This window comes from Talpa occidentalis, unplaced genomic scaffold, assembly GCF_014898055.3.
Source record: "Talpa occidentalis isolate TD23 unplaced genomic scaffold, MPIMG_talOcc4v2.1 talOcc4.10, whole genome shotgun sequence".
NCBI lineage: Eukaryota > Metazoa > Chordata > Mammalia > Eulipotyphla > Talpidae > Talpa > Talpa occidentalis.
In genome coordinates this window covers 14,624,127-14,638,139 of record NW_023600993.1, presented here as the reverse complement: position 1 = coordinate 14,638,139, position 14,013 = coordinate 14,624,127, and the positions used below count along the sequence as shown (strand labels likewise).

Genomic DNA, 14,013 nt, shown 5'->3' with positions numbered 1-14,013 from the left:
TTTAATTTATTTATTTATTTATACAAGCACTGGGTATAGTCAGAAGTGCGGGAGGGTGAGAGAATTCACCAGAGCCAGAGCAGGGAACAGAACAGGCAGACTGATGAAATACATTGCTGAGGGGAGCAGCAGGCGGCAGGAGAGGTCTGCACACCATGTGGGACCCTCACCGGTGGCCGGGGATCGAACCGGGCTGCCGAGGCTGCGGGCAGCTTTGCAGCCCAGCGCTCAACCGCTGCACCACCAGGGGAGGCCCCAAAGATTTCTTTATTTAACCATTTGTTCAGCAATGTTTCTGAAAACCTTGATGTGTAAAATACAGTGAAAAGCAGTGTGGGAGTATGACTACTAGAAAATGGTGTTAAGTCTATAACTGTGAAGTTTAGGACTCTAATTTTTTTAGATAAAGCCAAGTTTTCAATATCTTGGGTGAAAACACAAAAGTACAGATTTTAGGCTTGTGCATTTTTTTTTTAATTACATAGTTACAGTACTTTTTGGCTTGACATTAGAGTTGAGGAAAGTCTAAGATGGTGGTAGGATGTTTCTCCAAGGTCAGAAAATGTCTGATATGCTTCTTGTCTGGAATTGCTTGACCAACTCTTTCAAGTTTCCTTTAGCTCACTGGCTTCCCTTACTTTAAAGAATGCAGTATATAGATGTTCCTCAATTTATACAAACGTGTGGGGCTAATGAGAAAGGATGTCAGAATTTGCACTTCATATTAGTTGACATTCAAGGAAGAGGCTCATCTCTATACTAAATATATTAATGTCCACAAAGAATCAACTCTTTCTTATTCTAGAATAATGGGACTATAGACAAATTTCCCAAATATAAATGAAAGAATCATAAGCCTTCTGGTCTTTAAGATGTTATCAATGTTCTTATAATTTGCTCAGTACACAAACAGGGGAGATTCCACAACTCTTCCCATGATGCTGTCGACACTTGCCTCTCTGACAATATTAAAAACTAAGTATCCTATTTGCTTTTTAAACATAAAACCTTCATGTTTAAATGACAGCCTGCCTACTTTACAAACAGAATGTCACACAAGTCACTTAAAAATGGGGACAGGGATCTTCTGCTCTAAAGAAAAAGTATATTATCTTTGATAGCAGGACTATAATGTGGTAAAGGGGCTTTCATTCATAAATAATAGCAGCAGACAGATATTGGCATCTCTGGTAAGTCAAACTCTCCAAGCTGATTATATAAATTAACATTTCATCTTCACAACCACTTTGTGAAATAGGTACTATTTTTATCTCTTTAATAATAGAGGAGATTGACCAATAGAAATTTGTATAGGACAAAGAGCACACAAGTAGCAGGGCTAGAATTTAATTTTTCCCAATATTATTGATTTGCCAATCATTTACACAACTATAGAACTTTGAGAGTACAACTTCACACCTTCATGTGTGCACATGCCTCACTCACCCTCCACCAAAACTCCAAGGTCACACCCTATGCCTCCCCACCCTTATTATCACCTCTCCCCCATCCCTTTTGATAATCCTCATATTTTTCAGTCTAAAAATTATTTCTGTTTTGTTTTTCTAGCTTATTTTCTTTTTTTTTTTAAAAAAGATTTATTTATTTATGCATACAAGAACTCGGGTACAGGCCAGAGGTGTGGGGGTGAGAGGATTCACCAGAGACAGTGATTCCTCTGAAATACGCTGCTGAGGGGAGCAGCGTGCAAGACAGGAGAGGTCTACTGTGCCATGTGGGTCAGCTTCCTGGTTGGGGGTAGAACTCTTCTGCAGAGGCTGCCAGTAGTCTCACAGTGCTGTGCTTAACCCCTTGTGCCACCAGGGAGGCCCTCTAGTTTGTTTTCTTTGGTTATTTATATTCCGTGAATGAGTGAGCCACTCCGTAACTGTCTTTCTGACTTATTTCACTTAGCACAATTACCTCAAGATCATCTATTTTATCCCCGAAGGCACTACTTCATTTTTAAAAAATAGCTGAGTAGTGTTACATTGAGTATGTAGTCCACAATTTCTTTATCCAGTTGTCTGGAGGGACATTTCAGTTGATTCTATATCTTGGCTATTGTGAATAATGCTACTATGAACATAAGAGTGAAAACATCATTTCATAACAGTGATTTTTCATATTCCTTGGGTAAATAAGTACTGAGAAGTGGCATTTCCTTTTTAATTTTTTATGTTTCATAAAACTCAGTCTCATCTTTACCCACTTGTATAACTGTTCAGTTTCACGTGTGGACAGATTCACTCTTACTTAGCTCTCCCACTATTCAGACTCCAGAATCAATTTGACTTCTGTCTCCTTTCTCATGTATTCTAGTTTGTTTTAAATGCCTTTTACAAGAAAATACGTCTCTCCTACCATCATGTCTACTTCTTTAACCCAGTACTAACATAGTACTACCCGTAGTGGTAAATAGTCCTTTAAGTTTTCTTAAAGAACTATCCTGCAGTGTCTAACATGGTAATCACTGCCACATGTGGATATTTACATTTTAACTTCAGTTATCCAACTGTACTAACATTTCAAATGCTCAATTGCCACATGTCACTAGTAGCTACTGTATTGGATATCTTAGACATAGAAGATGCACCATTCTAGATGCAGAAAGTTCTACATAATTCTAGAAATATCCCTAAAATCATAGTGTTGTAAACCAATATAACTTCAATAAAATAAACAGTTTTTAAAAATTTCTATTGGAGCCAAATTATGGAAATAGCCAAAGTGCCTAAGGACAAACTAGTGGATCAGAAAATGTGTGGTGCACATGCACGTGCACGCACATACACACACACACACACACATCAGCTATTAAAAAAGATAAATTAATACCATTTGTAACAACATGGATGGAACCAAAAAAATAATGCTAAAGAAAATAAGTCAAAAGGAGAAAGACAAATATTGGATGGCCTCATTTAGATGTGAACTATGGAGAATTATAACTGAGGATCAGTCAAAGCCAAACTAATAATAATGAATTCTAAGCACCCACCTGCAAAACCGAGGCAACCAGAAGGCAGTGGTGTCATGGTGGGAGTGGAGAGAGAAGGGGCCCAATGGAACATGATGGAAGATTATTGGAGCACTGGTGTTGGGCATGTTGTAAATACATTCATTTATGGAGGTTTGAACCTCTAACCCCCAAAGATGCAATGATATAAACCAACTAACCTCAATAAACATAATTTTTTTTAAAAAAGTTTTACTTTAAGTTTCAGGCTAGATCATTATCTTTCTTCATCCTTTGAAAACTGTGTAACTATTCATGCAAGATGCTAATGAGATTTCCCTCTAATTCTCTTCATTGGAAATACATTCCACATGCATTTTCATATAAATTGTCCATGGTGTTTTGCATATAATTTTGATTTTATCATGAAAATAGTGAAGTTTGAAATATGTAGGAAACAATTTTGGGTCCAGTTAGCAGAGGTTGCCAATATTGAAAATATCATCAAGATATAGTGATTCTCCCTCCTAAGATGTCAAAGTGTCACCACTAGTTTTTACAAGAGAGAAGGTAGTTCCCAATACCAAACAGTCCATCTTGGTTGATTTGTCTCCAGTGAGTAATAAATCCTCCCTGTTTGCTAACTCAGCCAACTGATGTACTTGATGGACCCTAGAGAATTTATAGTCTCTTTCTAAAAATTTATTACTTAGTAGATCAGTATATTCATAATTCCAGAATCGCAAACAAACTCTTATATAGCCATCTCACAAATGAACAAAGTGGCATCATGTCCTTAAGCTGTAGCTGGAGTTTGATGAGTATTTCCCCTCCAAATCCACCTCAGATCTCATGACTGTCATTAAGTCAAAAAATTAGTTATCTTAAAAAAGAAGACAAAAGCCATCTCTCCCCATCACCAACTGTGGGTACATTTAAAAAGTGAATCAATCTTTTTTTTTTTTTTTATGAAAAGACTAAACACTAGTAATTCATCTACCTGGACTATGCAAAAGAGAAATAGGTCATCATTGCAGCAAAAACAATAAGCAGAGCCCCATTTGGAAGAATCAATAGTGTCATGATAAATGAAGTCCTTTCTTGTATTGCTACAACAAACCTCCTGTGACTAGAATTCTCGACTGACTCCCCACCCACCCCCTCCTTCCATGCCACTCAGCCCTGGGGTTCTCTCAGACACTCTTCTAGAACAAGAGTCCAGGTCATGTAAACCATGAAAACCTTATGGACACAGCTGCAATCAGAAGTTAACTAGCTCTTTCTGAAAGGCACCCCAATGTGGTGACTGATCACTGGACCTTCGTCCTCTTTTCAGCTGTGTTGGCTGTATCTTGCAGACACCCTACTTAGCAAGTGTGACGGACACTCAGTGCTGAGAGAACTGGATGTCATTCTGCTGACAAGGACACTGACAGACTCTATTCTTCCTGTGCCATTCAGAGGCACTTTGAACAAAGAAGCAAGTGGCCAGAATGTTCAAAGTTAACTGCAAACAGGGAAAAGAAAGTTAATGTGACACACTGCAGTATTCTCTCTTAGCATGCAGTTGCAAGCTTTGAAAGTCCCGTTAAGTATCTCTTTTTTAAGATAAATACCTATTAAGTAATGTATATGCACAAGCTGAAGTGTTAAATGGTTTGTTGAAACCTATTAGAGTACACAAGATGATAAACATAAATTATAGCTAATATACTGCACCAGTGATTTTTAAACATAAAAATTACTGACACTGTAAAAACACACTTGAGTCATCGTAGCAGCATAATAGCACTAATCCATGTTTATCCAACCATGCACTTTTCAAAAACAACACAAACCTCTAATAAATGCTTTGGCTTCACCTTGACAACTTATATGGGTTATTGCCTCGTTCATGCCTGGATAACCATGTGTTATGACTTAAATGTTCTTTAATATCAATTTATGCCTTGAAGAAAAAAGATTGAATAACATAGTGTACATATGGTTCAATTTATTACAGCAAAACAATCATTTTAGTTTGAAGATATTTTCTCATGGTGCATATCATAGAAATCTTCTTCAATAGAGCTTTCAATAAACCAGATTTTTTATGTCACAATAAATGAAACTAAGGCAGCTAATTGTTGCTAAGATTCTAAATAGATGGGTCTATTTGGCTTCCTTGTCAATCAAGAAATACATTCCTTAACACTTGTATTTCTGGATTCTAATGTTTCTAATTGGATTTTACACTATCTGATTAACGAGGTAGTTTATAGGCTACTATAAAAAATTGATACTTGAAAAAGTAGAGGAGGAAATTGTAGACTGTCAGCACTATTGAAGAGTCAAGAAGGCCCCAAGATTCAAAGTAGGAGCCAAAACCAAAGTGGGGGGGGGGAGAGCAGAGAGGTTGAGGAAGTGAATTCTAGAAAGAGAATGTGTTGATGATCATAGTTACAGAAATGCTTCTGAAACAGTCCTCATGATACTATCCAAGTCTGATGGTAGTTGGCCAATATCCACCAACCCCCCAACTCCTCAACACACACATCAAAATTCCAGGTCTTATAAGTGGATATTTTTGTTTGACCCTGGCTGACTGAAACATTGAGATGGGGTCACACACTCAGTACATTGCTTCTGAAGACCAAAGTGATAGATGGGTTCTGGCAGATGACAGATATTTGTAGATATCTATTTTCTTAATAAGTTAGCCAATCTAGTCAATAGATCTTCATAGAAATGGAAATGGATAGAACCAACATATTGCTATATTACAATAAAATAGACAACACTATAGCTATTTTAAAATATATTCCTTTAATCATTTATTTTTTATTTTTCACTTTCTCTCTGTCAATCAATGATGTTATCTGAGAACTTACTGTGGGGTATTGGGGATGAGTGAATGCCACTTTTGAGTTGGGGGTGAGAGTGAAGCAGACAGGTTGAAAATTTATATATAATGGCCAGTAAGTAATATGATAAACACCCACAGAACGGTGTTGAGGAAAAAAGATTTCATGGAGGAGACAGCATTAGTGTTCAACCTGAAAAGACAAACAAAAGTTCATCTGAAAATGACCTGTGACCCCATAGAAAGCCAACAAAATCAGACATGTCTTTCCTGAAATGAAAATTGATCATAAGAACCAGAGAGGCAAAAGTCTTTATGCAGCAAATGCTGGACAACAGTGCGCTCCACACCCTCAACAAATTGCCTTCCAAACAGGGTTTCTTTGGCATGCACAAGCCATGGCCTCATCCCCTCCACCCAAGCAAACACAAGCTGCCCTTTACCACAGTAAACTCAGCTGCTCTGCATGGTCTTCTCTAGACCTGCTTGCTCTCTCTTATCCAGACAGTAATTAGCCTTACATGTCAAGTAGGTGAAAAATTTTCCTGCGACCGGAGACATTTTGCCAGACATCCTAAACAAATCCAGTTCGAGGCTGATTAGTACTAAGTCCAGTCAAATTTAACTTTTCTGTTTCTGGAACATGGTTATTTTTCCACCTACCTGTCTCAGAGTTCTGATTGCATTGGTTTCTCATCAAAATTCCTTCCTCTCCCATTTCTTCACACTCAAATTTCACCCATGCTTTAAAGCAACAGTCTTATCTTACTTCCACAAGAAGCCTCCCCTGATTGCCAATGACTGAAGCTTACTCTCTGTTTCCTCTCCGGTCCCACAGATTGTTTCTGAACTTCTAGAGAATTTATTGATTTTTATCCTACATTCATATTGCTCCTTAAGGACAGTAGAACTACTATCTCTTATTCCATGTCCTATAATTGGATTCTCTTCCATGAGTTTCACAAACTTCAACCAAGCTTCTTTAATAAACATGTTCGATTTGCCCATAATCTTGAAGTTTCCTGCACTAATAGCACAGAAACTTGCCATTAAGAAGATTATACCCTCATGAAACTATTGATGGAAAGAACTGGAACTAGAGGTATTTCTTTTGCATTCTTCTTACTTTGTTTTTTTAAAAAGACAGCTGATTCATAACCATGTTGCCTTTCATCTCAGTTTTATTCTTAATCCATCTAAACGGACTGGATGGTACTCTTCCATGATTCATAAATGAATAAAAGAATTTAAAACACACAGAAATTATGCCTGTCTTGTCCTTCCTTGAAAGTATCATAGTGACAAACTGCAAGTACTGGGACATTGTCTCCTAATAGGCTACGTCTGTCTGTGTGCCCATTGGAATGCATACTTGAACTGTCTAATCCTTCTCCATTATCCATTAGCCCAGCATACATATTCTGGGATGAAACTCAAAGTCAATGACTGTTTATCATCATTAGCTCCTCCAAGCAATGATTTACATGCAAGTGCAGATACTGTTCATCACAGCTTCTCTAGTCCATCAGCATCCAGGTTTCCCCTAGAGCATCCTTAGTGATTCCAGCTTGAGAAAACCCATCCCAGATTCCAAATGTGGAGGTCCTTGAGCAGTAGCTGCATAGACTAAATATTCTAAGTTCATGAAGTTCCCCCAGGGAGCATACCTCTGTAATAAAAACAAAACATGCAAATATGCATAGTCGTGTCAACACCACCTACCCCTTTTTTAATAGCAGTAAGTATGTGATTTGAAGTCAGTTCACCACTGGGGATGGGGTAGAGGTGAGTCTCTTAGTAGTTAACAGAGTCTTGGTAGTCATTTAGAAAATGGCTGCCAGAATGTTCTTGGCTCACTTGATGAAAAAATTATCCTTTCTCTGGAGCCACATGGATGGTTTTATGTGATAACTAAGAGAGAAGACCATCCAGCAGATTAGAACAGGGACCTGGAAGACAAATCTCTCAGCTCTCACTTTGGCAATGCTAACTATTTGTTGGGTTGATCTTTGAGAAGTATCTGCTCTAATGTTTCAGGTTATCATTTTCCTCCTAAAAAAATATGGGGAGAGCACAAAGGCTAATGTTTTCTGATTTCTTAAAAAGACATTTCAATCACAAAATAAATGATTGGGCTCTCATAAAATCTGAAGATCAACTTAAATAAAAGATTTTATCATTTTTTTAGACTTGTGATGCCATGTGTGCCCCAAAGGGACTTTTGACAACTGGGGAAGAATCATGCCTCTGTTTAAAGAGCAAAAACAAACACAAGCAAACAAAACGATTAACTTTCTCAATGATCCCTATATTTTAAAAGCCTGTGAATCTGTACTTTGAAGTTAAATTTGGGAATCACATAGGCAATGGAACTCATTTTTTTCACATAATTTTTCCTCTTCTTGTTTAAAAATCATCAAATGCAGAAATGCAATGTGCATTTTGCATATGTTTACTCATATATACTTCAAAGTGAAGTTTATAAACTCATAAAAAAGTCCAGACTCATGTGAAAATCTTCATGATACTTGCTTTCACTTCCGCTCTCTCATCTGGTCTTACTCTCGTGACAGCCCTGTTATCAAAACCTGATGTCAGGCTGTGATGTCATTTGTTTATATTCTCATGCAAATTTTAAAAACTCGATTCACTTTTCTACTACCTTATATGTCAAGTCTAAACTTAAATTTGGAACATTTGCCTCATGTGAAAGAATTTAGAACACCAGTTGGTAGGTGAGAAATTCTTGGGGGTGAGAGTTGAGAAGAGGAAGCAAGACACCTTCTCCCGAGTCTCAGAAATCTTACTTCTAGAATATTGATTCTATTCAGTAACAGTCTACCTAGACTAAGGGAAACCCCACAGGCTCACAATATACTTATGCTTGTTTTATAGTGCTAGGTCGAGTACCTATTGAAACAATAATTATTAAATTTGATAAAGAAAAACCATTTCTACCCAATTATAAGTTTCCAGTGGTATCTTAGAACTTTGATTTCCTTTTTTTCCCCAGTATTTGTAGGTAACAGGAAGGACATAGTAGTAATAAAATAGCCAGGACACTAGCACCCTTAAAGCCACCTTTAGTGTTCCCTTTCCCTGATTCCTCTTATATTTTACCTCAATTTCCCCTGAGTGAATAGTCTGTGTGGAGACAGGGTTTATCTTCTTTACATTCAGATGGTTGCATTTCCTGCTTAAAATGTCAGCTGGATTGTCTCTGCACCCTGCCTCCCCCTCCATCTTTTGGTCTCCCAGAAGCTGTCTGCTGCTTCAGGCAAACTTAATGATGGCAGGGCCGCAGAGCCAAAAAAGGAAAAACACCTGTGGCCAGTCTAAAGTTTAGTCCTGAAATAGACAGGCAATGGCCATCACCTGCCTGCTGTGTGCGAGCCCAATCAAGTCTATTCATCACAACTCACAACTGTGCCGATAAGGGTTTTTTTTTCCCACCCCCTCCCTTTTTTTTTTTTTTTTTTTTTTTGGGCTGTTGTTTTTGTTGAACTGAGTATGATAGGAAGAGAACAGAATATAGCAAAGGCATGGTGCCCTCTGCCTGGCCCCGAGAGGCTGCTACTTACACACATCCCGGGAAAGTCATCATTCTGAAGAAGTGGCTCCTAGGACCTACTCATTCCAGATGACCAACTTGGACTTTTTCTCCCCCCCCCCCCACCACACACACACATTTTCTTTTGTGATATTTTCTTTGACTTTCCCGAGGAAAGGATGAAGGGAAAAGAATGAGGGCTAGTGACTGCTAACTTCAAGGAGGAGCTTATATGCGTCAGGTCATGTTGCTAATTACTGTCTGGATAAGAGAGAGCAAGCAGGTCTAGAGAAGACCATGCAGAGCAGCTGAGTTTACTGTGGTAAAGGGCAGCTAGTGTTTGCTTGGGTGGAGAGGATGAGGCCATGGCTTGTGCATGCCAAAGAAACCCTGTTTGGAAGGTGAGGGTACCTACTTGGTGAGGGTACCTGGTGAGGGTACCTACTTGTCATGGGAAAAAACAAGAGAAGATGAAAGATCACTTGCTGTGGACACTGGGACAAAAGTGTACAACTCTGTCCCTCTCTCTCTCTAATTCTTGTTAATTTTTATTCTGAGCCTTGCTAAATACTCACATCCCTTGACTTCTAGGACTTCAATCTCTCTTGATTTTAGCCCCCATCTCCTTGGCTGGTTCTTACCCATTTCTTTTGCAAACTCCATCTCCTGTGCTCATCCTAAATGGTGTTGCTACCAGGTCTAAGTCACTTGCTTTCTGTACATTTTCCGTGGGAGATTTCTATTTTTTCCCCACCACAAAGCTGTAGGTTACATCCATATCTTCATAACTCCTCAGCTCTTTATCTAAGAGGTCTCTCCTCAGCTACTCCCCAATTCACAGAGGGGCAACTTGCCACAGTGCTGGCAATGGGACAAGCTGACAGCTATTGGGATATCTTCATGTTTAGCATTTCTGATAGAAGTGCCAAATCATATCCTTTCTTTTCCTCTGTAGAGAATGACATGAGACTGGAAGAGAAAAAAGTATCTACCTTGTAAACAAGAGTTATGAGGATGAAAGTTACCTGCTGAAATTGGAATAACAGAATGATAGATGGAGTCTGGGACTTTATTGATGTCACGAAATTACTGTATAGATGTGGGTGGCCTGCTCTAGACTTCATATATTATGAAAAAATGTCTCTCTTTTGGTATAATGTTGTTATACAGATAGAATTATGTGTACAGTTGCATATAATTTCATACCATAAATAAGAGAATGCCTGTTTAAATGAGACATTTGTATTTAACACAGAGGGAATGTTCACAGACTGATCATGCATTTTGGCATGAAGGAAATCTCAACCTAGTCAAAAAACCAAAAATTCTTGGACAATATTTATTTACTATCATTTAACAAAATCAGAAATTTATTACAGTCAGCAAGCAACTCCCACCACTATCATCACATCCACCTTTCACCATCCAAATATGTTCAACTGGAAATTGAAATTTAACATTTTAGCATCTAAGAATTTGAGTTAAAGAAAAAAATAAGGGCCTCCCTGGTGGCGCAGTGGTTGAGTGCTGGGTTGCTAAGCTGCCCTCAGCCTCTGCAGCGCCGGTTTGATCCCCGGCCACCGAGTGAGGCTCCCATGTGGTGTGTAGACCTCTCCTGCCACCCGCTGCTCCCCTCAGCAGTGTACTTCCTCAGTCTGCCTGTTCTGCTCCCTGCTCTGGCTCTGGTGAATTCTCTCACCCTCCCGCACTTCTGACTGTACCCAGTGCTTGTATAAATAAATAAATAAATAAATCTTTTTTAAAAAAAAAGAAAAAAGAAAAAAAGAAAAGTAAAAACAGTTCAACAAAAAAAAATTGAAATTCTACTTGTAAGGAAGAGTTTCCTATCTTAATATCTATCATTCCATTTTTATCTATGTGGACCCATGAATTCTCATTTTATTCAATAGGATATAATATGTTATCATCATTATTTATTTTGGCCTCAAAACTGTTCCACATTTGGCCAGTGAGAATCCCTCCAGGATTCTCTATTTGATGTGACTTTATCATTTTTTGAACACTTCTTTATTTTCTGACCCAAGATATCCCAGACTTAGTTTACATTATCCATGCCCTAGATCTGGAGCCAGACGTTTTTCCAGGAGTGTGTGTTTCTCCAGTGAGGAGTGTCACTTAGAAGCTAAGCACAGGGATGCTCAGCACTCCAGGATGTCGCTGCTTGGAGAACCTTCCAGAGGACAGGTATTGTCTTCTCACTTTGTGACTCCTCTTTGCTGGTGAGAATGCTGGCTCTCTTTCTCCATAACATATTTACTAATTTTCTTAAACTTAAGAAATCATTTTCATAGTTTCAGAGTTAACCTTTATTTCTGTGAAAAATGAAACTATTAACTAGAGTTCTGTATTTGTTTATTGATCCACACTCTTCAGAAATATCTGGTTCATTAAAGATAAAGAAAGGCTAATAAAATTTTCCAGACTAAAAGTTTTTAAGAAACTTGACAACTGAATGAAATGAGTAATGTTGCTCTACCTCCTGGATCAGAAGAAAAAGAATATTTGAATAATTAATGTTAATTTAAAATGGTCTTTAGATTAGATTATATCATTAGGTTAATGCTATATTCCAAGATTTGAAAATTCAGTTGTGATTATGTATGAAGCACTTAAGGATGTAGGGCCTTGATGTCAGAATTTATTCTCAAATCATTCAGAAAACTATATGTATGTGTGTGTATGTATACATGCATGCATACACATACACTCAAAGACATGCATTTATTTACTTATGGATACATATGGATAGTGACCAATAAAGGAAATCATACAAGAAGTTAACAATTGGCAAATCTGGATAAAAGGTATAGTGCAATTATTTGTACTACTTTTGTGACTTTTCTGTGAGTTAAATTTTACGAAAAATGAAGTTCTAGAAAAAAGAAAACAGAATCAGTGACACTGTGTATTCTATATATTAAGCAGCAATATGCTATGAGAGGAATGCCCAAGGGAAATTTATGACTTCAGAAGCATGTATTAGATTAGGGAAAGGATGAACATAACTGAGCTAAATAACAGTAAAATAACTAGAAAAATATAAAAAATATTCCAAAAAGTACAAGATAAAACATAGAAGCAGAAATTAAAGAAATAAGAAAGGAACACTGACAAAAACAGAAAGCAAATTATAAGTGTTAATCAGTAAAATGAAAAGCTTGTTCTCTATAGAGATCAATGAAATAGACATTATCGGCATGTCTGGATCAAAAGAAAAACTACCTAACATCAATGTTAGTGGGTGCAACTGTAGATGCAGAAATATAATTTGAAAACTTAGATGAAATGGATGACATAATAGGAAAATATTGATGTCCAAACTTTACTCAAAAAAATAAGAAAATTTTGAATAGTATCAGCACACACACATAATAAAAATTAATCCAGGAGTTCTTTCAAGACTAATTCCAATGAGAAGGAGAGACTAACTCCAATGAGAAAACACAACATTGAAAAATATCAGTTATTCTCAATATAATCATAAATTTCATTGCATCTCGATCAAAACCCAATTATGATTTTTCATGTAACTTGAGAATCTGATCTTAAAATCATATGGAAGAAAAATATACAAGATGACCAAGATTTCTTGGAAAGTAGGAAATATTGAAAACTCCCATATTTCCAAATATTTTGCAATATTATAAAATTGTGACTATTGAGATGTAGTATAGCATCAGTGCACAGAAACTATTGGTGAGAGGAAAAATAATAGAAAAATCTAAACACAGAACTGTAACTACATTAAATTGATGTATGTTTTGTATGCAGTGTAAAAGGATGACTTTATGCCAATCAACTGTGTTAGGAAAATGTAAAATAATCTTAGACACTTCTTACCATTTATATAAATGAAATAAAATCCCAAATAGATTAATTTAAAGGACTAACTTTACTAAAACATTTCAAACCTATTCAAGGATCTGCTGGATTCAGATGTTTGAAGACTTATAATAGGAGAGGTCTTCTTCAGCAACACACTCATTGAAAATGACATTGTGAGAAAAAGCGATATATTCTATATTTGCAGAAAATAAATCAGTAAGACACATGATACAAAAAAACTAAAACATTACAAGACAGATTGGAGATAATATGTTTTCACTGATTATAACTGAAAAAGATTAAAAACGGAATATATTCTAAAGCTTTTCAAAATTACCAAGAAAGCAACAATCAACTTAACTGAAACATGGGCAAAGAATGTAAAGATATCCTTCACAGCATAGGAAATACACATAGATTACAAAGACTTAAAAGATGTTTAGCATCATTCAGTGCCAGGGAAATGCAAAAGGAGACTGACAAAAGCCACAAAGCTTGATGCTCTTGAGGGCTGTGAGATATGAGAAATGGGTATTTTTAAATACGACTGCTGTTAAATCAAGTTATCCAGCCACTTCGGCAGGATATTTCTGAATCCTTTAAAATGAAATAAATAAGTGAATTTTCTTTGACCAAGGAATCCACTTCTCATTATCTACTCTTGGGAAGCACATGTATGTGTACCTAAAGACACACGTGTGGCACTGTCTACCCAGCAGGGATGTGATAGCAGGGAAATTTAGGGAAAAGAGACCATCCGAATGAAAAGGAAAAAATATATAATCACACAATGGAATCTTATGTGTAATTTAGACT

General features: G+C 37.0%; 1 long non-coding RNA gene across 2 annotated transcripts in view; it reads left to right on the top strand.

The window, feature by feature from the left end:
* Nucleotides 1–14,013, top strand: part of LOC119252581 (uncharacterized) — a 247,423-nt gene that overhangs the window by 145,688 nt on the left and 87,722 nt on the right. For both annotated transcript variants that reach the window (XR_005126851.2, XR_008550324.1), the window contains exon 4: nucleotides 11,433–11,556. This is a non-coding gene — a long non-coding RNA (uncharacterized LOC119252581). The remainder of the gene's footprint in view (nucleotides 1–11,432; nucleotides 11,557–14,013) is intronic.